The 23,281-nt window shown below is 40.1% G+C and overlaps 1 long non-coding RNA gene across 2 annotated transcripts; it reads right to left on the reverse strand.

The window, feature by feature from the left end:
• Nucleotides 1-1,904: 1,904 nt before the first annotated feature.
• LOC136666618 (uncharacterized) lies at nt 1,905-12,067 on the reverse strand. Of its 2 annotated transcripts, XR_010795400.1 has the most exons (4): nt 11,814-12,067; nt 6,601-6,744; nt 3,040-3,130; nt 1,905-2,044 (listed from the first exon to the last, which is right to left on the reverse strand). It is a non-coding gene; the product is annotated as an uncharacterized lncRNA (long non-coding RNA). The 2 variants fall into 2 exon arrangements; XR_010795398.1 differs by lacking the exon at nt 1,905-2,044 and having other exon boundaries at nt 2,858-3,130.
• Nucleotides 12,068-23,281: the final 11,214 nt, after the last annotated feature.

Below are 23,281 nucleotides of genomic sequence, written 5' to 3' on the forward strand. Positions count from 1 at the left end.
TTCCCTGGGTTTAGGGTTAAATGTTACAAGACCATTAGCTGCTGGAACCTCACAGCATTGTGTCCATCCTCCAGAAGAACTCAGGATAGAGGTTGGTAGAGAAACTGGTATCTGTCCAATATCTAAAATAATAGTATTGCACTTTTGTTAAATACTGACTCGAGTAACAATAACAATAAAACATCGTTATGACCTGTAGTGGCGAATTAACAAAACAATTCAAAACGTGTATGTTCCAATCCTGGATGAGATGCTACCTGTCAGAATGCTTTGAGTGTCTTTTGGCACTGTAGTTACATTGTACAGAGCAATGAAAAGGGGTTAAACTATCTGTATATTTATCTATGTATCAGGAGGGCAGTTTAAAATGTCGAAATTATCTAATGGCGCTTTTCCACTGCATGGAGCCTACATGACTCAACTTGACTTGGCACAGCTCTTTTGCTTTTCCACTGGCCAAATCTGGTACCTGATCCCTGGAACCGGGTAGGTGTTCAGTTCAAGCTCACTCCGGGTTCCAACCGTGCATTTAGGTGCTAAATGGTGACGCATAAACCCTGCAGAGCGCTAATTGGCTATGTCTATCACTACAAAATAGAGAGCTCATTCAAATCCAGCACAAACTCGCCGCTTGTAAAATCTCTTAAGTTACAGCAGCTTTCATATTTATTTTTATCGGACTCACAATGTCAGCTTGTAACTTTACTTTGACGTGTTTTGAAGGGGTTTATATGCTCCTTGGGCCAATGACCGACTAAATTTCCAGTGAAAGCCAAACATGCAACAAGTAAAACTGATCTGTGAGAACTGGGGTGCGGAGCCATGTTCAATCCAAAAAAACAAAAATAACATGCAAATACACGATGAGTAAACAGCTCCTGACTTTACCGCTGTTGTTGTTGTGGTTTTCAAAGCCAGCGATTCCTGTTAGAGATGGGGTTTTGCGACGTTACCAGCTCCACTTCACGGTGGAGCTGTGCCAGTGGAAAAGGGACAAGCTTTAAATGAGCCGAGCCAAGCCGAGTCGATTCAAGCCGTGTAGAGTCGGACCCATGCGGTGGAAAAGCACCGTAAAGTGGTAAAGACACAGACAGCCCTTCTTCACCAGGGTACTGATGTGGCAGGTTAAAATAAAGGTCAATTGTGTGCCCACACACCTAGACTAAAATACAGTTGCAAGGCCCAAGCAAAAAGCCTAACTAAGACCCCAGTGGTCGAAACATTTAAAAAAAAAATTATACCAAGGTTCCATGCTCCACTGGGACACCTTTGATCCTGAAGGGCTGTTAGTCTCTCTGCTGCTTTTGCTGAAGTCCATGATCAACTCCTGTGTCCCGCTGACTAATATACTGTAGGTGTTTTCTTCACTCTCAGAAGTCAGCTTTTTGTGAGCAAACATACACTGGTAGTAGTCGAAAGTGGCCACACAATCAATAAGTGCAAGGGGCTAAGGACAGGGTGAGGGCAGGTTAGACATGTCTGACCACCTGTCAGGAAGTAGAAAATTCATTGTCATAGGGGTGCGTTTAGTCCCAAATCCTCCAGCTTGGTGGTGAGTATGGAGAGGGTTATAATGTTAAATGCTGAGCTATAGTTGACAAACCACATTTTAACATAACTACCCATTCTTGTGTCCAGATGGGTCAGATATGTGTGCTATAAGTGTTTTCATGGCATCATCTGTTGAGTGATTGCAGCAGTATGCAAACTGTAAAGGATCCAGAGTATCCGTGGTGAAGTCTCTGACCAGCCTTTTGAACCACTTCATCACAAGTGAGGTCAAAGCTACTAGGTCATAGACTTTGAGACAGGAGGCCTGAGGATTCTTTAGCAGAAGATACAGATACAAGCAGAAGTAACAATTTACTAAACCCGATAATGCATGCCATGGTACTAACCAACATGCCCAGTAGGGGCTTTGAGGTCATATACACCCAGAGAGATGGGAAGTCTGCCACAGCACTCAGGGAGCAGATAGGAGTTAGGTGCCTTGATGTAGAGGATCAAACCAAAAACTTTCCAGTCCCAAGTCCACTTCTCTCACCTGAAGTAACAGAACAAATGTATATAGTTATTACTTACCTCCAGGTCATGGACGTCTAAGTGGTGTTGGGGTAGTTACTCAAATGTAATTTATTATGACATTTGTCCACTGCATGATACCTACTCTACTTGACTTTTTTTCTACTGCATTTTTGCTTTAGACAAAATAGTTATTTGGTACCTGTTAAGTACCTTTTAATACCTAATCACTTGTGGTTGCACTTGACCTTGCAAGTGAGCCAAGTAGAGACTAAACTGTGACCTCTGCCAATTGGATGTACATCATGATGAAAAGCAGACATCCAGCACAAACTAGCCATCTCCAAACTACAGTAGTGGTCTTTTGAAGAGGTATAAACATTCCTCAGAACAACGGGCAACAAAACAACCATGAGCTGAACGGCACAAAAAAGAAAGAAAAAGCTCTACTGATGCACGGCCATTGTCTTGTTCCTGTTAGGAGATGGTGTTTTGCTACATCACTGGCTACATTTCGAGTGGAAGGGGGCGAGCGGTTGTAGTGGAAAATGCACCAGGTGCTATGTACCAAATATTGAGTGGTGCCAAATAGAGGCGAGTAGTGCAGGTACTATGTACAGTGGAACCATTAGACTTAGATCAAAGTTTACTTCCTATTACTGCCGTTTCATTACTTAACTCAAAATTAGGATCTAAACCTGAAACAAATCTGTACCAACTGGAAAAAACCAAGGAAATACTCATTTTAACACTCTATTTATTTAGGAAGTAATAACCAATGATAAACATAACTTAAAATGAACTGTACCCTCAACATGACCCAGTCTGTTATGCTTGATCAAATGTATGACATGTATAGTTTAATAACAATAGTTCAAAAGCTGATGCCTTTAATTTTATAACAATCTCCATAAATTATTCTGCAGAAGAATATTTACAAACAACTTTGAGTATGCAACTGATCAGTGTCCACAATCTCCACTAACTGACCCCTCTGAATGAAAACCATGTATCTACCATGTTAGTAGCACTGCTTGCTTGTCCGGTCCTTAACAATGAAGATGAACCAATTTCAGCATTTGCAGATGTTTTAATTGAGCAATGCAGCCTAAGAAACAAAAACAAACACTTTAGTGAGTGCTATGTTTAAATAGAGGACATCATATGTCATTTCACACTGAAGAAGATCAGATAAACTATTTCACTTAAATGGTTCTTCACTGCCAGTGCTTAATTATACAGGGTGTGTACAGAATTCTGGACCTATTGTCTACTTGGTCAAATTATGGCTGTAAAAGTCACTTCTCGTGCTGCACCGCTGATATTCAGATTTAGGATCTTGCAGTCAGCTGTCGCAGGTAGCACAAGTGTTGAAGAAATTATGTATGAAGGCAGACACAGCTGTTTTAAATGAATTTTGTATAATTAGTGTTGTTCCCTGAGACATAACACAAGTAATTTAATTGTTATGAAGTCAGTAACTGTAACATGTTTACAAGAATTTCAAATGTAATACTTCCCATTACTTTTGTTACAGAAAAAAAGCAATTACTATACAACCATATTTCATATATTTTACCCCGAACACTGCCCTTAAATCCAAAATCAAAACACCAATTTCAACCTCCACCAGATTAAATAATGACTCTATGTCTAAGCTAGCTGAATGTAGGCCATGAAACACATTTCTGTATCTTATTTACCTCTCAGCATATCACAGACACATATGCTAAATCCTGGGATTAATGCATTGTATCAGTGGCATTAACATTAGTAGAGGAAGCCGGCCTGTGCTGGTACAGCAAGATTTTCACAAAACACAATTACAAATTTCAGCCTGCTAAGCCACAGCAGCAAAACGGAACTGTTAACACTTGACCCTGTGATGAAGTGGCAAAATTGGTTTCTAGGGAATGGCTTTAGCTCAGAGTAAAGACCAAAAAAGAGAGTGTGAGAACACTGTTGTGCCTTTTATGTGAGTCAGCACAAGGAAATAAAAATAGTTCCAATGTAATTTCCACTGTGACAGAAAAGAAATCAGTCAACTTAATATTACACTCTCACTCTGAGAGCGACTTTTTACATTTCCGTCATTTTTTTTGTTCTCAGACGTTCACAGTATGAGTGGTGTTTCCAGAAGCCAAAAAAAAAAAGGCTTATTGAAAAAGTTTATTGCATAATTCCATGTCTCCAGCCTCCTCTGTGATTAAATGGTATAGGAGAAGAGGTTAGCTGGCTAACATTAATAACCAAGCACCTGGAACCAGAGGACTGAAAGGGGGAGGCAAGAGGGGAAAAAAATGTTGTGGGCCAATAAGGCAAGCAGAAATTACATCGCAGTTATTAAACAACATTAACTCGAGTGGCATCCAGTTGTTTAATGAAGTCCTCAATTAGTAATAACAAATGCTTGAAAAGATCTAATTGAGCTTCAAGAGTCAAAATCACATGAATATTTCCGGTAACCCGCGCCTCATCAACTATTCATCACCTAATCAACCGTCACAAATCCTGAACATTTAAAACATTTGGAGCCTCATTTTCCCATCAGTGCTCCTTGGTTTTAGTGCACTCAGTGAAATAATACTTACACACTCCATATAGCTTCTAATCCAAGAACTCAAGCAATGCCTCTCTGATGAGTTAATGAATGTGCACTTTGCAGGGAGATGCCTTACCTTTTCTGCAATGTCTTTTTATAAAACCCAATTCCAAAAAATGTTAAGACAGTATATAAAATGACAATGATATTAAAAGTAATAACTTACATGTATATAGCAATTTTAAAACTGCGAGAGTATACAGCACACAAAAGAGAAAGCACAGTATGGATTCAATAAAGAGGTTATTTAGCCTGGAAAAGGTTGTAAGCAAAACTAAAAGATTATAAGATATGGCTTCAAAATGGAGGATCTGGATGTGAGAACACAAACAACCACATCATGTCCCAGACTTTATTCTCCTAGTGCCCTAGTAAAAGCTCGACTTGTGAATGCTGTAGAATTTCCGCTACTCCTACATGTGTCACGGGTACTGCCCCATACCTAAAGCACGCCGAGCATTTCCCACTGTGAGACTGTGTCTGACATAGAAAACCTCCCGCCATGTGTGAAAGGACACCTCCGGGACATCTCCAGAACTAATACTCTAGTTCTCTAGGGTTTCTCCGGAGTTCATATGTGAATGGGGCTTTACACTGTACCTGAAAGTAGTTCCAGACTGGATGAAAGGATGATTAATATACCAGCTGAACATGACCATATGACAGTATGAATGGTTTTGTAAAAAAATATTAAAATCAGATAAGAAAATCCGAGGAGGCTGACAGATTTATATATGATCGGTAGAAATGTGAAATGTATACAGTAGGATGACAGTGAAGATTTTGTAGAATGTGTCAATGTAACCAGGTATAAGTGAGAATATGAGTAGCAGTGCTCTAGTAATCTAAAGCTTGAGAAGCTGGAGTTCTGGGCTGTTGAAAGCTTGTCAAGAGAGGAAGAGCTGTTGGACGATTTTGAATGGAGAAAGAGCTGGACCATCTGAAGCTTGTAAAGAGGAGCTAAAATGTGGATCACCGGAAGCTTTTTAAGTGAAGAAGAATGGGTGTTGGGGCCATGTATCTAAGAGAGAAGCGACAGCTTACCCACCAGAACACCAAGGCCAAATGTGCCTCAAATGGATGAAGCATCAAAATGGGGATTGAACCAACGGTAGGGATATGAACCCTGCACCAATTGAGAGCCACAATATTTGTTTTTAATTGTTATTTCACAAAATGTCCCACTTCTTTTTAGAATTGGGGTTTGTATTTTTTCTTTTCAATGAGACATTAAAAGACTTGAAAGAGATTTTCATGTAGTTTTATCCAGTCAACTCCTGTCTCCTGATAAGCATTACTGTGCATTTCCCTCTCAGATATTTCTGTCCTGTGCAGCTATTAGCGCAAATGTCAGAGAGGCAAAGTTTACTTGTAAAAAAAAAATGTCATATGCCTTCAGGTACCCAATGAAAGCTGATCCAGAAGAGCGGAGGAGATGGTAGTGATTGGACCACTTGTGAAATGAGACCAGATTCAAATAACATACTTCACTCTGCATAATGGCATCGCTTGAACCGCAGCCCAGAACAGAGCTCCAGGAAGCTGTCTGTTTAGTACTGACACACCTGGCTATTTATAGGCAGAGGAAACAAACTAATTAAGAGATTCTTGCTTCTTCTTAGTATGACCTGTCTAACGCTGAAAGCACCAGGGACATGAGACATTTCCCTCTGCTGCAGATAGTAATTAAAGTGTTTGAGAAGCAGGCTCAGACATTCAGGGGGATTCACTAAAACTCGGAATACAATAAATCCCTGAAACACTGACAACTGAGCTCATTCTCTCAATTTCCTTGTGCCTCCCCACCCCCCAAATCTCTCTCTCTTTTTCCAATTTTTCTAAATCTATTTCAATTTCACAATCCCTTGATCTGTCTCTTAATTTAATTCTATCTCACTGTTTCCCTTCCTTTCTTCTTCTCTTTCTGTATCTCTCTTTCACTCTCACTTTTTTTCTATTCCCCTCTTTCTTATTACCCTCTTCTTGCCTTCCTCTCTCTCTCTCGCTCTCTCTGCACAAACTTGTTTTTTGGGATATTAGCACAGATGGTGATGAAGCAGTGGAACTCCCCTAAGACTCTGGTTCTTTGTAATCCACATGACAACAGCGGTGTGTTGTATCTGAGGAGAGAGAGAGAGAGAGAGAGAGAGAGAGAGAGAGAGAGAGAGAGAGAGAGAGAGAGATAAAGCAAGGGAGAGAAGGAGGTAAAGTCAGTAGGTGTGCCTCGTGCTGTTTCGTGGCGGGGGTCGTAATTATTGTCGACAAGAGCAAACACGCGAAACAAAATCAATTTCATAGATTTAATTTCTGCCTGATTAAAAGATAGCAGCTGACGTTGACGCCGCTGCATCACACCCAGCCCAGAATACATTCAATCTATTAAAAGATTACAGCTGCTGATGAGGTACAGATTCACTCCTGATTCACTAATGCCACAAAACCCAGGACACACCGCAATCTCTACAACACACAAACGAAACAGGACACTGAGCTAACATCAGATTGGGTTGTATCTTATCTTCTGTAATAAACCAGGGCACAGCTATTGTTTTTTTTTTTTTATTAAGTAAACAGAGTTTTTGTGATACCGTCTCTCTGAAATTCCAGGTTCAATCCAAAATATATTTGCATTTGCATGTTAGTGTCTGATCTGTTAACAACAAGTGTTTATGAAGGGTATTAATAGGCATTTGCTGTAGTAACAGCCTCTACTCTTCTGGGAAGGTGTTAGACTAGATTTTGGAACACTTCTGTAATGATTTGATGGCATGTAGTCAGTCACGTGAAAATGAATGTCAGGATGTTGGATGATTGTCTCTAAATCAGAAAACCCCTCCAGTTCATCCTAAAGATACTGGATGGAGATCCATCACTCCAGAGAACACAATTCCAATGCTCCACAGCCCAATGCGGGGAGCTATATACCCCTTAGAATCACGTGCAGTTGATTCAGAGCATCCCGTTTTTGTCCATGCTTTTCTATGGAGAATAAAACACTGACCTAACATCACGTCTTAGCAGTTCATGTAATTCAAATCAGTGTGGTATAAAAATTTAAGCAGACTCCAGATCAGTATTCTGAGTGAGGTTTGATAAATATGAGCCATGAGACCTATCCTGATCTAAACATAACTTCTAATTCCCTTCACACATCCTCAGGAGATGGTCCAGAAACCAATCTACAAGGTTACGGTTACCACTCAAACTCCAGCTGTTCCATCTCTATTCATTATTCACCCAAGTCAAGTCACTGTCGGACCTTTGTGGAACCTGCAAGCCTGTCAAATCGTCCTATAAATTCTACTGGTGCAATAAGAGAAAGAAATCTTTTGATCTATGAGCCAATAGCTTTAGGCTTGAAGAGAACAATGCCGTCAGAATTTACCCCCCGACATTTTATCTGCGGGTATCAATCAGCCAGAAGTCACACTCGCCCAACATGTATGGTATTTCCACTGAGCGGAGGGATCACTGGTTCGTCCGAGCTGCGGCTGAAATGTCAGGGCTTAGAGTGAGTTATACAGAGTTAAAAGGTCCTAAGCCCAAGCCTCAGTGGCAGCACTCAGTGGCCTTGTTGGGTTTGTCTGCATGAATCCATGGGAACAATACTTGGCTCCTATGAATGAAGCACTGGATCTGAATATTTGTGTTGGGAGGGGACTCACCAGGACTGTTTAATTACATTTTTGGAAGGCAAACAAATATTTTAAAGCACTCAATATCCAAATGAATTGCAGTTATATGACTTTTACTACATGCTCTTTATGGACTCTCTAAGGTCTAGATGTTTGGGTGCCTTCTGTAATGAGTGAAAGCTAATGGATTTCAGACAGAATAGAACAAAGCTCCTGGTTTGACCTTGCATTACCTTCATACTTAGCAAAAGCAATGTTCAAAATAAGCCATAAGCGTAAAAGTACTGCAAATGATGAGGAGCTCTCATAATCACTCATTCACTCATTTGCTGCTCTGCTAGCTGGATTTATGAGCTGCAGTCATTTTTACTTTAGTCCATTCCCATTTCCAGAAAAGCAAGGTCATGATAAAAATGCAATAGAACTCTCTTCAAGCTTTATTTAACGGACAAAGCATAAAGAAAATATCTCCAGTGTTTACACCGAAAATCCTGATTGTATATTGCCATTTTATAATTCATATTTAGAATATAATGCCTACAACACATTCCAAGAAAGTTGGTGAGAGAGGCATGTTTTCCACTGTGTTACATCAACTTGCCCCACCTTAATCATTTGGGAACTGAGGATACTAATTGTTAGTGGAGTTTTTGCCCAATCTGTCTTGCTACAAGGCTACAGGGGGTAGTCTTGGCCTAAAGACCTTAAGGTTAGAGACCAGGCTTGGTATCAGAAAGTTGCTGGTTTGATCCCCAGGACCAGCAGGGAAATCCATGGCTGAAGTGCCCTTGAGCAAGACATTGAACCCCCAAATGCTCCTCAGGCACCCGGGATGGCTGCCTGCTGCTCTGGGTGTGTGTTCACAGCCCCTAGTGCACTAGTGTGTGTGTTCAAAGCCACAGATGGATAGATATATTTCGTTGTACAACGTATAAATAATAATTGCACAATTAAACTAATTCAGCAGCCTGCAGTGCTTGATGCCTGATTCTCCACTTCATGATCTGGACTGCAGATAGATCAGTCAAGCACACACACTCTGTGTCTACAAAGCCATGTTGTTGTAGCATGTACAGAATGAGGCCTGGCTTTGTCTTGCTGAAATAACCATGGACTTCCTAAGAAAAGACATTGTTTTACAACCGCTAATGTCTCTCTAAAAACCCAATGTTTTCCTCTACATCAATGGAAACTTCTCATATGCAAGTCACCCATTCCATGGTCACTGATTTGCCCCATTCCATGTGAAATGTTGATTTTTGCACCCATCACTGATAATGTTCTGGATGGACTCTTTCATCATTAGCATGGAAAATATGATTTTCATGAAACAAGCTGAAACATAGTACATATATCTCAGTGTTTTTGGTGCTGTATAGAACTCTAAGAGCTTGAAGCACCATAGCATGATTAAAAGGTTCTTTGCACCATTAAGGGGTTCTTTAAATTGATGGAGAATTTGCTATAAATGGCTTTATTTAGCACCTTTTAAAAAAGGGTTCTATATGGCACTAAAAACGGTTCTTACATTGTAACAAACTTGACATTATAACAATAGAAGAACCATTTTTGGTGCCATAAAGGACCCTTTTCTAAAAGGTGCTGTATAGAACCAGATATAGCACATTCTCCATCAACCTGAAGAACACTTTCATGATGCAAAGAACCCTTTAAAAATGAAAAAGGTTCTTCAAATGTTCAGGGTTCTATGTTTGAACCATTTCCTTTAATAAAGAACCCTTGTAGAACCATCATTTTAAATAGCGTACTCCTAAGTCTATGAGCCTCTATTTATCGATATGACATTGACTATTTCTTATGCAGTGCCAACTATGTGCTTGAAGGTAATGCCCATTCAACATTCGTGTCCTGCCTTACCATACATCGACTGGTATTACTCTAGTTTTTCTAAATCTTGCACAATACTAAGTATTGTAGATTATACAAAATCATCCTAAATTCTTAGCAGTTTTGCATTGAAAATTGTTCTTTTTACTCTATTTGACATTTCTCTCAGGCAGTTTGGCATAAAGAAAGAATCATGGCATAGAGAAGCAATCTGTGTTTGATTGTAAAGACTGAACCATTGGTAAATGCTTGTTTTTTATATTCATCTGTTTATAGTGAAATGCTTCATAACTGGGCAACATTAATTTTCTATGTACTTTTTTTTTTTTGGCTGCTGTCCCAACCTTTTTAGACTTTGTTGCAGGCATCAAATTCAAAATTTGATTTGCATTTTATGTCTCAACTTTGCTGGAAATGGGGATTTTCCATAATACGGTTCTATCTGTGTGAATTTACACTTGAACATGTCTCATAGCAAAAGCACTGATTATCTTTAAATGCCAAGTTACTTTAGAGCCTGGGCTTTGTGATGGTACTAGAAGATGCATGAGTACGTTTCAGATATGAGTCAGTTACCCTGCACTTAATTCCTCTTCTGTACTGTATCAAGCCGACCCTGAACAAATGTTGGCTGAGTTCATCAAGATTACAATAACGATAAGAAGTCACACCTGTTAGACAGCGACACTGAGCCAGTAAAGCACTCTTCTGATTATGTAGCACCTTGAAGTTCATGAAATTAGACTTTCTGTTCTGGGTCATTTGTGTCATACAAAACATCCAGAAAGGCAGTCTTAAAACTGAGAGGGCATTAATTAATGATTGTTATCTTGTAAAGAGGCATGCTGTTAAGTTAAAGTGAAAAATGTACTTATTGTAGCGCAGAATTCTGTAGAACAAACATCTGTTTCCCTCAGCATTACTGGTTCGACAGAATTCACTGCTTTGAATGTACTTCGCGAAAACACCCCGCCCTACATTCATACATCATACTGTTACCAGCTTTGGCACAGTTCCTCATACAGTCAAATACTTCAAGAGGGCAGAGCCATGCAAAACGGCTCCCAGCATGCCCCATAGTCCCCTGGTTAGAGACTTAATATTTAATAGTTATTGGGTTGTATTTTGTTAGCATGATTGTTCCTTATATGGCTGTGTGCATGGGGAGGGTAGTTGTGTAATTTGTGGGCGCTCACCATCCCCATGTGTCTGTCTTGACTTGTACCCTGCCTCTTTTGCAAGGTTGTTGTGCACTGGTGGGACATTCCTGAGCAGGTGACTAGGTAGGTTTAATAAAGAACTGTTTACCTAATATCACTGCTGACAAAATATAGATTAGACCAGTCATCCATCAGGAACATGCTGGTTGACCAGAATACCAGCTTTAGAATCTGAACAGAATGTATGCCATTGTAATCAAAAACACTTTTTTATAAAATATAAAAAGATATTCCTGCTACATAGTGACTTATTTTAGCTGTTTTAGATCATTTAAGTAGAAACCCACTCCCAAATTTAGGAGACCACTAACTGCATGAAAGTAAAGAGAGTTTAAGTGCTACAAAACAAGCAAGCAAACAAAAAAAATAATAAATAAGTTAAATAAGAGTTTTTGTGATAATTCAGACAGTACATAAAAACTTAGTTGTAAGTTAACCTTCAGCCACATACAAACAACATTAATTTTCTTCCTCAAATATGGCTACCTTTTCAAAAGACGCAGAGCTTCTGAACGTAAACAAACGAGAACTGCAGCCAAGGCCGAGTCCGAGCTACCGTGTTCAGAGCTGGAGCGCCAGGGGACGTGACTAAGGTTACAAAACGTCCCGTATAATATTAAATCGTTCGTGTTTAGACACGAAAATACACTTTCCGTCTTGAAACGAAACGAGACGCGTTTCATATAGTTGAAGTTGGAAACTGCTAAGACGGATTTGTTTAAGAAACGACTCTTTCTCCGGATGGAGGGGCAGATTCCAAAACAGAGAATGCGCATCTCATTGGTCGTCATTTTCACTAAACCAATCAGCAGCCAGAGTACACTGTCCCTCCTTTAGTACTGCAGCCAATGAACGCTCAGTCCCTCCTACAGGGGCGTTGTGTTGCGGTGGCGCTAAGAGCAACAGGTATGTACAGAAAACTGGGAAGATAGAAATTTGGGCGGCGCCTTGGTGATGCTGTAGCGACTACTAGTGGACGATTGTTTTACTTAAAAACATCCATGTGTAGAGACTAAAACAAAAGACATCGAGAGTGGTCGTTAAACTAATGTTAATCTCATGAAGGTGCAGATACAACACTAGTAGTTACTGACCAGGACCACGGAATGTTCAAGATCAGAGATGAGGAAACTACTTCAGTATTAGAGAAAAAAGGGTCCTGGACAGAGACAAAATCATTGATGCCTTCACAACAGACGCATTGATTTGTGAGGGAAGATGTCTATTGGTAAGTGCATGTTCCCAGACAGCGAGGAAAAATCGCTCCACTGGCATAAAAAAGCTGGCACACCACTGACTGTAGACCACTGCTGGTCCACCATCGGACCACTCAGATTACTGTCTTGTACAGGATAGAACTCATTTATAATCTCCTCAAAAAGAATTTACATTCACAGAGACTTTTATTCTGGAAAACACACTAATACAAATATTACCAACAACTGTGAGAGATATAATAATGAGTATAAACCTGATATTAAATGATTAAATGATAAAAATGTTGACACTGTGCTGGATTATAATTATTTACTAATCTTATTTATAAAAAATAACATAAAACCCAATGAAGGAATAAAATGTAAATTGTACTGTGAATGGAAAAGTGCTAAAATGTGGCATTTTGTCTAAAATTCTGTTTAATCACCAGTGGTCCGCCAAAACACTGTGTAAAACACTAGTGGACCTCCAACTTTGCCCTCAGTGGGACAACAGTAGCCCACCGTCTCCTTGCTCTCAGGGTTTTTCCCCCACCTCTGATGGCAGGTATGAATGTAATGCACTGGGCACACATTCTCATTCCCTATAGTTATCTCTATGTGATGCTCCTTCATAAAAAAATTAGGTCTATGGAACATTGTTGGCCACTTTTGATTTTAGAATCTAAGGCTGAAATAGCCATAGTATAACCATCTTCCACTGTGTATTCAGAGGTGTGTTTATGTAGGCAGTGAACCTTACATATATTTCTGTAACTCACTTTGGGTTTAACACACAATGCCATTGTAATATTGGCAGAGCTGGTACTGTGTATGTGTACACGTGTCAGGGATATTGCAGTAAACCCACACTGAAAGGTCAAGCTGCTATGGAAGCCCATTTCCGCCACATAAAATATAATAAAAAAAGGCACCATTTTTTTCATTAACATACAAAATGCTATCTCATTATTTTGAGATACCAAGTCAATGTTCTGTGATTGTATACTTTTCTTTATGTCGGATGAGAAATGGTTGAGTGCCTGTGTTTGGTGTAGTGATATGACATGAGTGTTAATATCTGAGAAATTTCAGAGCAGATTGTAATTCGTTACTGAGATCTGTGCTCAAATCCAAGAGGTGACACAACCAAGTGATACTTGGGTTGTTTTTGTCAGGAGAAGGAGATTAGACTTGAGCTGCAGAGATTCATTCATTCATTCATTATCTGTAACCCTTATCCAGTTCAGGGTCGCAGTGGGTCCAGAGCCTACTTGGAATCATTGGGTGCAAGGCAGGAACACACCCTGGAGGGGGGGCCAGTCCTTCACAGAGTAACACACACTCACACATTCACTCACACGTACGGACACTTTTGAGTCACCAATCCACCTACCAAGGTGTGTTTTTGGACCATGGGAGGAAACCGGAGCACCCGGAGGAAACCCACGCAGACACAGGGAGAACACACCACACTCCTCACAGACAGTCACCCGGAGCGGGACTCGAACCCACAACCTTCAGGTCCCTGGAGTTGTGTGACACTACCTGCTGCGCCACCGTGCCGCCCTAAATAAAATTTAAAGAATTTATTAGAAGCCAAAGAAGACTTCTTAACCAGGGGTGCCAATAATTATGGAGGGTGCTGTAAATCTTGGAAACTACTGCAGAGATATTAAGGAGAAATCTTTCTTCTTATTATTTCCCTAACCAGGAAAACCTGAGAAATCTCCAGTGTACTGAGTTAGAGTGACATGCGTCTAAGGCCTTTTGCATTTGTAAAGCAGAATTTGCATGTACAAAACAAAGTTCTCACACTTTTGTAACTCCTTGTTTGTATCCTTGCTCTGGTTGAAGAACGTGAGAAAACAGACGATCAGATAACGTTACATCCTCAGAAACAAGTGCCGGCAGCTGGCTGATCAAGAGCCAGTCACTGATGGGTGATGGCACAGACTTGTCACAACATCAGAGCCACAGTGTGTGTGTGTGTGTGTGTGTGTGTGTGTGTGTGTGTGTGTGTGTGTGTAGACTGAAGTCCATTCCCTGGCAGACCTCCAGAGCGGGGAGATGGGGAGTGGTGGTGGACATATGGGGAGGGGTGGACAGGGGGCTGCTGGCATGAGGCCACGTGTCCTGTAGGGGATGGCTCTCAGGAGTGGCTTGTTCTGTTGCGCCCAGTGAGAACATGTTGAAATTCTCACCGTACAGAAGAAGTGTGAGGTCCCACTATGAGTTCATCATCACTACATCTGTCTCCCTGGTATAAGTGCCAAGGTGCTGGGGGGGGGTGAAAAAAAATAGCACATCAAAACTTTAGACTGTGTTGTTCTCTAATTGTATTCATCTTTCCATATTTCACTCATAAATGTGTTCAAGCGTAGCAACCGACACTGGGGTGGACAAGTTTCACAGATCTGGCAAAAATCCCTTTGAAAATTGAGGGAATTTGTAGCGAGTCACTGGCAGAGTTCAGAACTGGTTTAATGCCAAGTCTAAGTGCAGTCTTGTGTCTGTGTTCAGTTGAGTTCAAGCCCAACACAAGCCTTAATTCTCTGGAATATTCCTGCCAGGCTAGTGTTGAAATTTTACTAGGGGTGTTTTGTTTTGTCTAATTATTAGCTACAGGCATTGTATTTTGCCAGACTACACTCCTAACGATGATTTCATTATAGGAAGAGTTCTCCAGTATTCAGAGGAGTAATTCTCTGGTTGCTAGAGGACAGAGTTACCTGTTTATAATGCTATGGTGTGGAGACTGACCCTGCTGTTGTAACCTGAGCTACATTTTATAAGGCAGCCCATTTTTTTAGATCGGACTTTCCCTGTACTTACAGTGTAACTTCTCCATTAGAATCAGTACATATTACTGAGAGGTTCCTACTTGTCCTAAAATGTATGTACAGTGAAATAAATTCATTAATTAATACTTATTTAAATACCTACATACTTAGTTACACTGTTACTTACTCACTTATGGTGATGTAAGAACCAGGACATTGGAAATACACTGTAAATATGGGAAAAGAACCCTCTAAATTGCAGACTGCATTATAAAGTGTTACCCAGTTTAAAACAAGACAAAACCACGATCATCCGGATATATACACTTTCAGATAAAAAGGTACAGAGGTAAATATCTGTATTCTGTTATTGTAGAACTGTGTTAAATAAAAGAACATAATATAAGTCTTGGAGATGAAAATAGGTGTATGAAATCAACCCAATGGACACAGGGAGAACAAACCAAACTCCGCATAGTCGTCCTGAGTAGGGCCCACACCCACAACGCCAGGACCCTGGAGACTTCGGAATATGATGTAAACACATGGAAGAAATAAAAAAGTCAAACATATACAATAACACTGTTGGTATGTAAACTAGCAATTGTACACAGAGGTAGTGAGCTGCAGCAATTTCACAGATGACAGAAATGGGTAACATTCACACTACCTACAAATCAATATCCAGAACATGGTTGAATGAAATTTTGCCAGCCTTTTGCAAAGCTAATCCAATCTCAGCGGTCGCTGTGCTGCTAACAAACGCATTTGTAGGTGTAGCATAGAAGGGTTCGATTAGCCCTGTGCTTCAAGAGCATGTGATACAGACGGTGCAGCGTTTAATGAAACAATTCACATGCTGGAGAACGACGCCTCGTTTTGTTTCCAATTTACAAACACTTTTGCCCTGTACCTTTTAAGTAGAACTTTTAAGATAAGAGAGCTGGAACAAACAGCCGTGTTGACTTTGAGAAGAGCCGACCTATCTTACTTGCTGATTCAGTAATTTGCCTAGATCAAGCCCAAGGTGATTTTCTAAAAGTAGCCTTAAAGAAGATCTGCGGTAGACACAAGGGACACGCTCACATACATACTAATGGTATGTGAGTAAACATCCAGTTCCTAGCACAGAGTAAGCACTTTTGGGAAGAGATGATGAAAGAATGAGACAGACACTGGACTTTTTTAAACTTTGGCTCCACACAAACTCGTGCTGGAATTTGCACAATTTGAAGATTATTTTTCTCCTCTGCTGTTGGAGCGCCATTAGACTGCATGCATGCTTCACCATTACTTATTAAAATCATTTTATTTCACTTTGATGAGAGCAAAGCTTGTAATTACATGTACCTCATACCATCATATTTCCCTGATTAAAGTTTTACACGTTTATAAATAATGTATTTAATCATGCATAATGCATGACTCAAACAAAGTGTAGCCCTTGCAAATATGGAAACTTTAAAAAGTATGTTTTTTCCCATTTCATTAAATGGAGAATAATCTCTCGATGTTGCAGACGTCGGGCCAAAACACTGGTGGTATTAGAAGGATTTGAGCAGTTAAAGAAGAGCTGCTGAGATTCGCCGAGTGCAGTGTGTCTCTATTAGTGCACTAAAGAATTAAAATGGAAATGAAATCAAAACATTATGTGCTTTGAAAGCTTGAGACCTTGAATGGTCTCTTTGATGTAAACGGCATGACCACGCTGTCTCTGTCATTGTCAGTGCTACAAGAGCATGCCATTTGACAAAGAAACAGGTTTACCTCTCTGCATAATGCAAGGCCACAGTTCTCCCAGGCTTTGTTCCCTGGGATTTATTTCAGAGTAGCTGCTTCAGTCAGTTCAGGGCTGTGCCTGTCATCTGTTCACAATAGAACACCTGGAGGTGCTCACAACAGCTCGCTCCAGAGCAGCTGCAAGAGTACAAGAGCAAGCCAGGTCTGCTCACAGTCACTAAGAGATGTGGGAAGGGTCACCTCATCAGGTTGAAAAGATCGGACCGGACAGAAACGGGAGGTATACGATTGGTGAAAAATCACAAGAGCTCTAATTCTGATCAGCTGAACAGCTTTTGTCTTCAATTAACGAGTTGCTTCTAACTCGTCCAAAGCTCATGCGTTATATGTTTGATGACTTAAAGTGCAGTGTTTTCTAATCGTGACCAACACAGATGGCGCTGATAATGCTTGTAAGATTTGTTACCTCTGAAGCCAGGGAGAAGCGTATCCTATCTGTCACTACCTTTCAGAGAAAGTAGGATCATGACAGCAGGACAGCTGAAGATTGGCAGCGGGGAACAGATGGTCAGGAGGAGGAGAGGTGGACAGGGAAACGGCGCTGTGCTGCTCATAGCAAAGGCAGAAGAGGAGAGTACTGATGAGCTGCAGTAAACTTAGGAAAAGCAAGACCTATCTGGCCTTCACTCAGAGACCCTATATTTTCACTATCTACTCCATTAGAGAAGAGAACTTTTAGCTCCGCCCACTTCAATGATAATTAGAAACTGCAGCTGCTCACAGGACCGTTGTTAACCAGATTAATTTGGTGGTGAAGCTGTGTCAGTGGCATGTGGGACTTTGGCATTTTACTCAAGTACCGATGGCAAAATTATTTCTTCAAATTTTAATTTAATAAAATTTAGTTTGTATTCAGACTCTTAATTTTTGCTGTAATAAGAATTTTCCCCTAAAGACCATAGGCATTTGGGGTCTGAAATACAGCATTTGAAGCATTAATGAGGAATTATGTTTAACTTGATCCATAACTGAAAATGGAATCAACCCGTATGATTTTCATTTACAGAGAAACCAATGTTATTACATCAATCTAGGTCTTTAGGAAGTCCAGATAGAACTCTGACAGTATACAAGTAGTAGCCTGACTACATCAACAGGAGCTCCAGTTCCATAGTACAACTCTTTAATGACAGAGTCACTGCTGCAAATGCTAACCTCTGCTTCAATCTTTACTACAATAGAAAACCTCATCAACTTCAAATATCGTTGTTTATCCTGTAATGGCCAAACAAGTTTCATAAGAGTCATCGTTAGCTTATTGCTTAAAAAAGTTACTAGAAAATCCATAGGGTTGCTAACATAAATTAGCATGATAATTATTTTTGTTCTAATTTTCACAGATTCCTGAAACTCATGTCATATCCTGCAACTTGGACATAAATATAGTAACCAGACACTTTTTGTTTTTTATCAACTGAAGTTTGTGAAGTATCAATAGAATTGTGCATCTCCTGTGGAGTTTAGTTCTCAAAACACTTACTATATTGATACATGATGTAGGTGTACAATCAGAGTCTAGAACTCATCTTTTATTGGCAACTTTCTTGTGTTAGTCATTCTCTAGCCCTTCATCAGTGGACAGTTCCTGACCACAAGACCACTTGGATATATTTAGATGGCAGACTTAACTAAGCAGTGACAGAGTTGTTTAAAATACCTGGAAATAACCTGTTATATAGAGACTAAAGTGTGTTGGGGTCACATTTGTTTTGTTAATGATCCACCACCCAAAAAATATCTAGTGTGTAATGGTCCTGTGCTGGACTTTTCCGTTGTTTGACAGGATAAGGAATGTTTGACAAAGTCCCACTGACATTACCCCCAACGTATAGCCACATTAGCACAAAGAAATCAATGAAGAACGCTTGCCCAAACCTTCTGTATATTTGCCAATATGCTAAAAGGTTTTCTAATAGTATAATTAACCAAATCTATGAAGCAGAGCGAATGCAGAAGAGGCAGCAGAGGAACTCAGAGGGCACTGATGGTTTACAGTGTCAGAAATGCTCTAAGGACAGACTGAATATTGATTATGAATAATGTGTAGCACATAAGTAAATCCTGAAAGCCAAAGCCAACTGTAGATTACTTTATCTGTTCATCTCCATGGAAAAAAAACCCCCAGACATTTTAAATTTTAACATCTGCCTTAAAGTAATTTCTTTTTTTAAATGAAAAATGAGTGATTAAACATGTGACTCACACACTGAAGTCAAGAGTGTGTGGGTGTTTGTATTTCTCAGCCTGTGACATATTGCAGGGAGAAATTTCTCTTATGGAGCGTTTTCTTCTGTGGAAAGTCGGAGGGTTAGTCCTCGGAAAACAGCACAGATGGTAACAGAACTAATCATCAAAACAAAACAGGTTGCAGCATTTCTCCATTAACGCTGTCACTTCAGCAGAAGGCTGAGAGGATCCAACCAGAAACACATTAAAAATATAACGAGAGCTGAGAGGAGTCCAAGCATCAAAGAGACTCAGAGAAAGGTCAGACGGTGAAATTCCCATTTTCTGAAACAATCAAAGAAACAAAGTAAACAATAAAACAAATCAACCACATTCCATTTCCTCCATGTTTCTGAAGACATATAGTTTTTTTTTTAGTTTTCAAAAAGCAGAAAACATCAAGCAACGATTAGCTGTCAAGGTTTGAAGGGTGTACTCTCTTTGGTGTGAGTAAATAATTTGTGGCAAAAAGAGTGGCAAAAACTTTTGCTTGTTTGTCCAGACTCAGCATTGTAAACATTATACACTCCAAGGATTTAAGATCTATACAAATAGAGGACATTCTTGTTACTTGACCTGTAACATCTGCTGCTTTGTTTGTTGAGTACACTGAGGGTAAACAAGTTTTCAGAATACAGATTAAATTTCTGCTTTCAGTTTTAGAAAACATGTCAGCTACGTTTTATGAAAACGTTACATTTGTTTAGTAACTCTGTTAAACTCAGAGCAATGGTGAGGTCTGCTACTAGTGTTGGAGGATTTCTTTTGGATCACACAAGCCATTTCAACTCATCCCGAAATATTTCACCTGCACATTAGAGAGTGGAGTTCCACTGCTCCACAGCCCAGTGCTGGAGGGTTTTATGAACCTTTAGCCAACACTTGCCATTAAACTCATGTGTTGCTGCTCCAGAACACTGAGTTTCAGTTAATATTCTGAGATTATACCATCTGTGTGTGCATAACTGAACATCTGTGCACAAAATGGGGCAACTTAAGTAGCAGCATTCACTAATTATAAGGGTGTCTACAAAATTTTGTGTCTACAGTGTATGTTCAAATCAGGATTAGAGTTTTCCCACATGTATTTATATTATTGAATACGAATCCATCTCTTGTAGAGTAATGGAATAAATTATGGACAATAAGTATTCAGTCATTGCTACTGTTTCGAAGCTTTCTGTCCAACTCTGAATACATCTGCAGGACGCCGACAATTTGGGTCAGATAAAGTGCATAGTAACAGTGCAATGACAAATTCGAAGCAGCATCTGCTTGGTAAACACATGCTAATAACTGGATGAGAATAGCTAATGCACATTTCAGTTTCAGTGAAAGTGCAAAAACGATTTTTGAAATCAAAAGCAAAAGATAGCAAGAAACAACAGCTGCAGCAGAGCTGGGTCCAAAATGCAAATATAGTTGGCTATGCTAATGAATCACGGTATTGTTATTGCACCAAACACAAAAATAGTCACGCGAACCCAGGCCCTGAATGAATGTGAAAGCTTGTACGGACAAATGGTCTTGTCATTTTTTCGCGTCCTTAGATCTAAATGTTTGTTGTGGTGGCTTGGATTGAGGGAGAGAGAGAGAGGGCGGGAAACAGAGAGAGAGAGAGTTAAACCCATTGTGGATAATTAAATCAGAAAATCAGTCCATTTTCCATGCAGTGGTCTGTGCGAAAGCCAGCTGCCATGGGCCATCACTAGTGTACGCTTGCAAATACAAAGCAATTGTCCCTCCTCATCTGCAGGGCCACTAACTTCCTCCACTTTCCTACCGCCACTGACCTGTGGGGAGGGCAGCCCGCCTGAGGTGCATTCTGGGAGGTATATACTTGCCTGGGATAATGCACATATCGAGATTCAACTTGTGAGATTAGAACACTGGCTGGGGAGGCAATTAGTGCCGGATGTTAGATTTTGTATTCTGTCCAGGTCTATCCAGCTCAGGACTGTCCACCCTCCTATATTTCTTTTGGTTGTTTTGAGAAAAAAGCGGGTGGAAAAAATGATAGAATCCTGAGCTGAAGCAGATGCTTTCCAGATTAACCTATTTTTCACACTAAGCTTATTAACATTATTCATGTTCTATTGTTGACTGATTTTTTTTTTTTTTTGAGATTTGATATTTTTATCTTTCCCATTTGAAAAGCAAATACATTTTGCTGATAACACTCTTCTCCTTATGATCAGCGTTGAAGCTGTCAGAGTTTCAGATTTACAGATCAAGCTAACCTCTCATCCGCAGTGTCAGACAGAACCCTCCTCTGAATACTCAATTTCACTCTTAAGAATTTACCAAAAAATGTTTTCTGGCAGTAACTTTTGGAGCAGAAATTGGAATCAGTTGCAATCAATTAAACATTTGGCAAAGAAATGACATACCTCTCAGCCATCTGGAAAAAAGTCTTTAGAACAAACCTGCAGTGAGAATGGCCCTGACGGTGAACTGGTCTGATCACATTTCCAGATTTTACTTAGGAACAGAAATTCCAGACAAAATTAATCTGGAATACGACACTATTTTTATTTTGTTCTTGAAGCTGAAAATTTTTTGGATTAAACCAAATGGTAGACTACACTACAAGCTCAGCTTTAGAACTATTCTAGGGTACTCTTATTTTTATTAGCTTAAAATGTATGTTATATATCATACCATATCATATCATTCACTCAAACTGCAGGTGCTACAATACTGACCTTGGCTTGGCCCTACTCTGCTTTTTTGCTTTACCATTAGGCATATTTTGTGGTGCCAAGCGAGCCGAGAAGGTACTAAAACATCCAGCACAAACTTTCCATTTGTAAAATTAGCCAACATTTTTATAGGACTCACAATGGCAGCTTGCAAAATTACTGTGGTCTTTTGAAGAGGTGCAAACATTCCTTGGACTGGTGCCTGAAAAAACAATCCAGCGAGAGCCGGATGGTATTAACATGGAACGGAAAAACTCTGACCTGTTTGAACTGGGGCTCTGAGCTGTTCAGTCCCAAACAACAACAATACTTGAATACACAATGAGTAAACGAAGCTTATCATTACTGCCACTGTTGTTGTGGTTTCCATAGCTCGCAGTTCCAGTTAGAGATGTGTTTTGCAATCACCAGCTATGTTTCAGGGGCAACCTGTGCTAATGGAAAAGCTACTAGGGACATAAAGCTGTCCTAAGAAAAAGAATCGAACTAAGCATTCAAAAATGTAAGTAAATTAGAAGTGAAAGTGGAGAAAAAAAAACACAGATTCAAGTTATTTTCCGGTAACACTTTATAATACAGCCTGCATTTTATTTACCCAGTATTTACCCAGTGCATCATCCCATAATTTACAGAGTAAGTTCCCTGTATGAATCAGTACATATAAAACACTTTTCGATATTTATGCATGTTAATTTAGCAGACATGCTTCACTTACACTCCAGAAATGTATAATAAATTATAGCTTGTACTCCAATGTATGCTTTTGAATCATATGTTGAGAATTGGCTCAGTACTTTTGAAATGTCCTCCCAGCTGGTCTATATATCCCATACTGCAGAAGCTCATTTTCCTTATGTAGAAACTAACAGCATTTTAAAAACAATCTTTTTAATCTTATTATATGAGACATTGGGCGGCATGGTGGTGCAGCAGGTTAGTGTCGCAGTCACACAGCTCCAGGGACCTGGAGGTTGTGGGTTCGAGTACCGCTCCTGGTGACTGTCTGTGAGGAGTGTGGTGTGTTCTCCCTGTGTCTGCGTGGGTTTCCTCCGGGTGACTGTCTGTGAGGAGTGTGGTGTGTTCTCCCTGGGTCTGCGTGGGTTTCCTCCAGGTGACTATGAGGAGTGTGGTGTGTTCTCCCTGAGTCTGCGTGGGTTTCCTCCGGGTGACTGTCTGTGAGGAGTGTGGTGTGTTCTCCCTGTGTCCGCATGGGTTTCCTCTGGGTGACTGTCTGTGAGGAGTGTGGT

Source organism: Hoplias malabaricus, chromosome 1, assembly GCF_029633855.1.
Source record: "Hoplias malabaricus isolate fHopMal1 chromosome 1, fHopMal1.hap1, whole genome shotgun sequence".
NCBI lineage: Eukaryota > Metazoa > Chordata > Actinopteri > Characiformes > Erythrinidae > Hoplias > Hoplias malabaricus.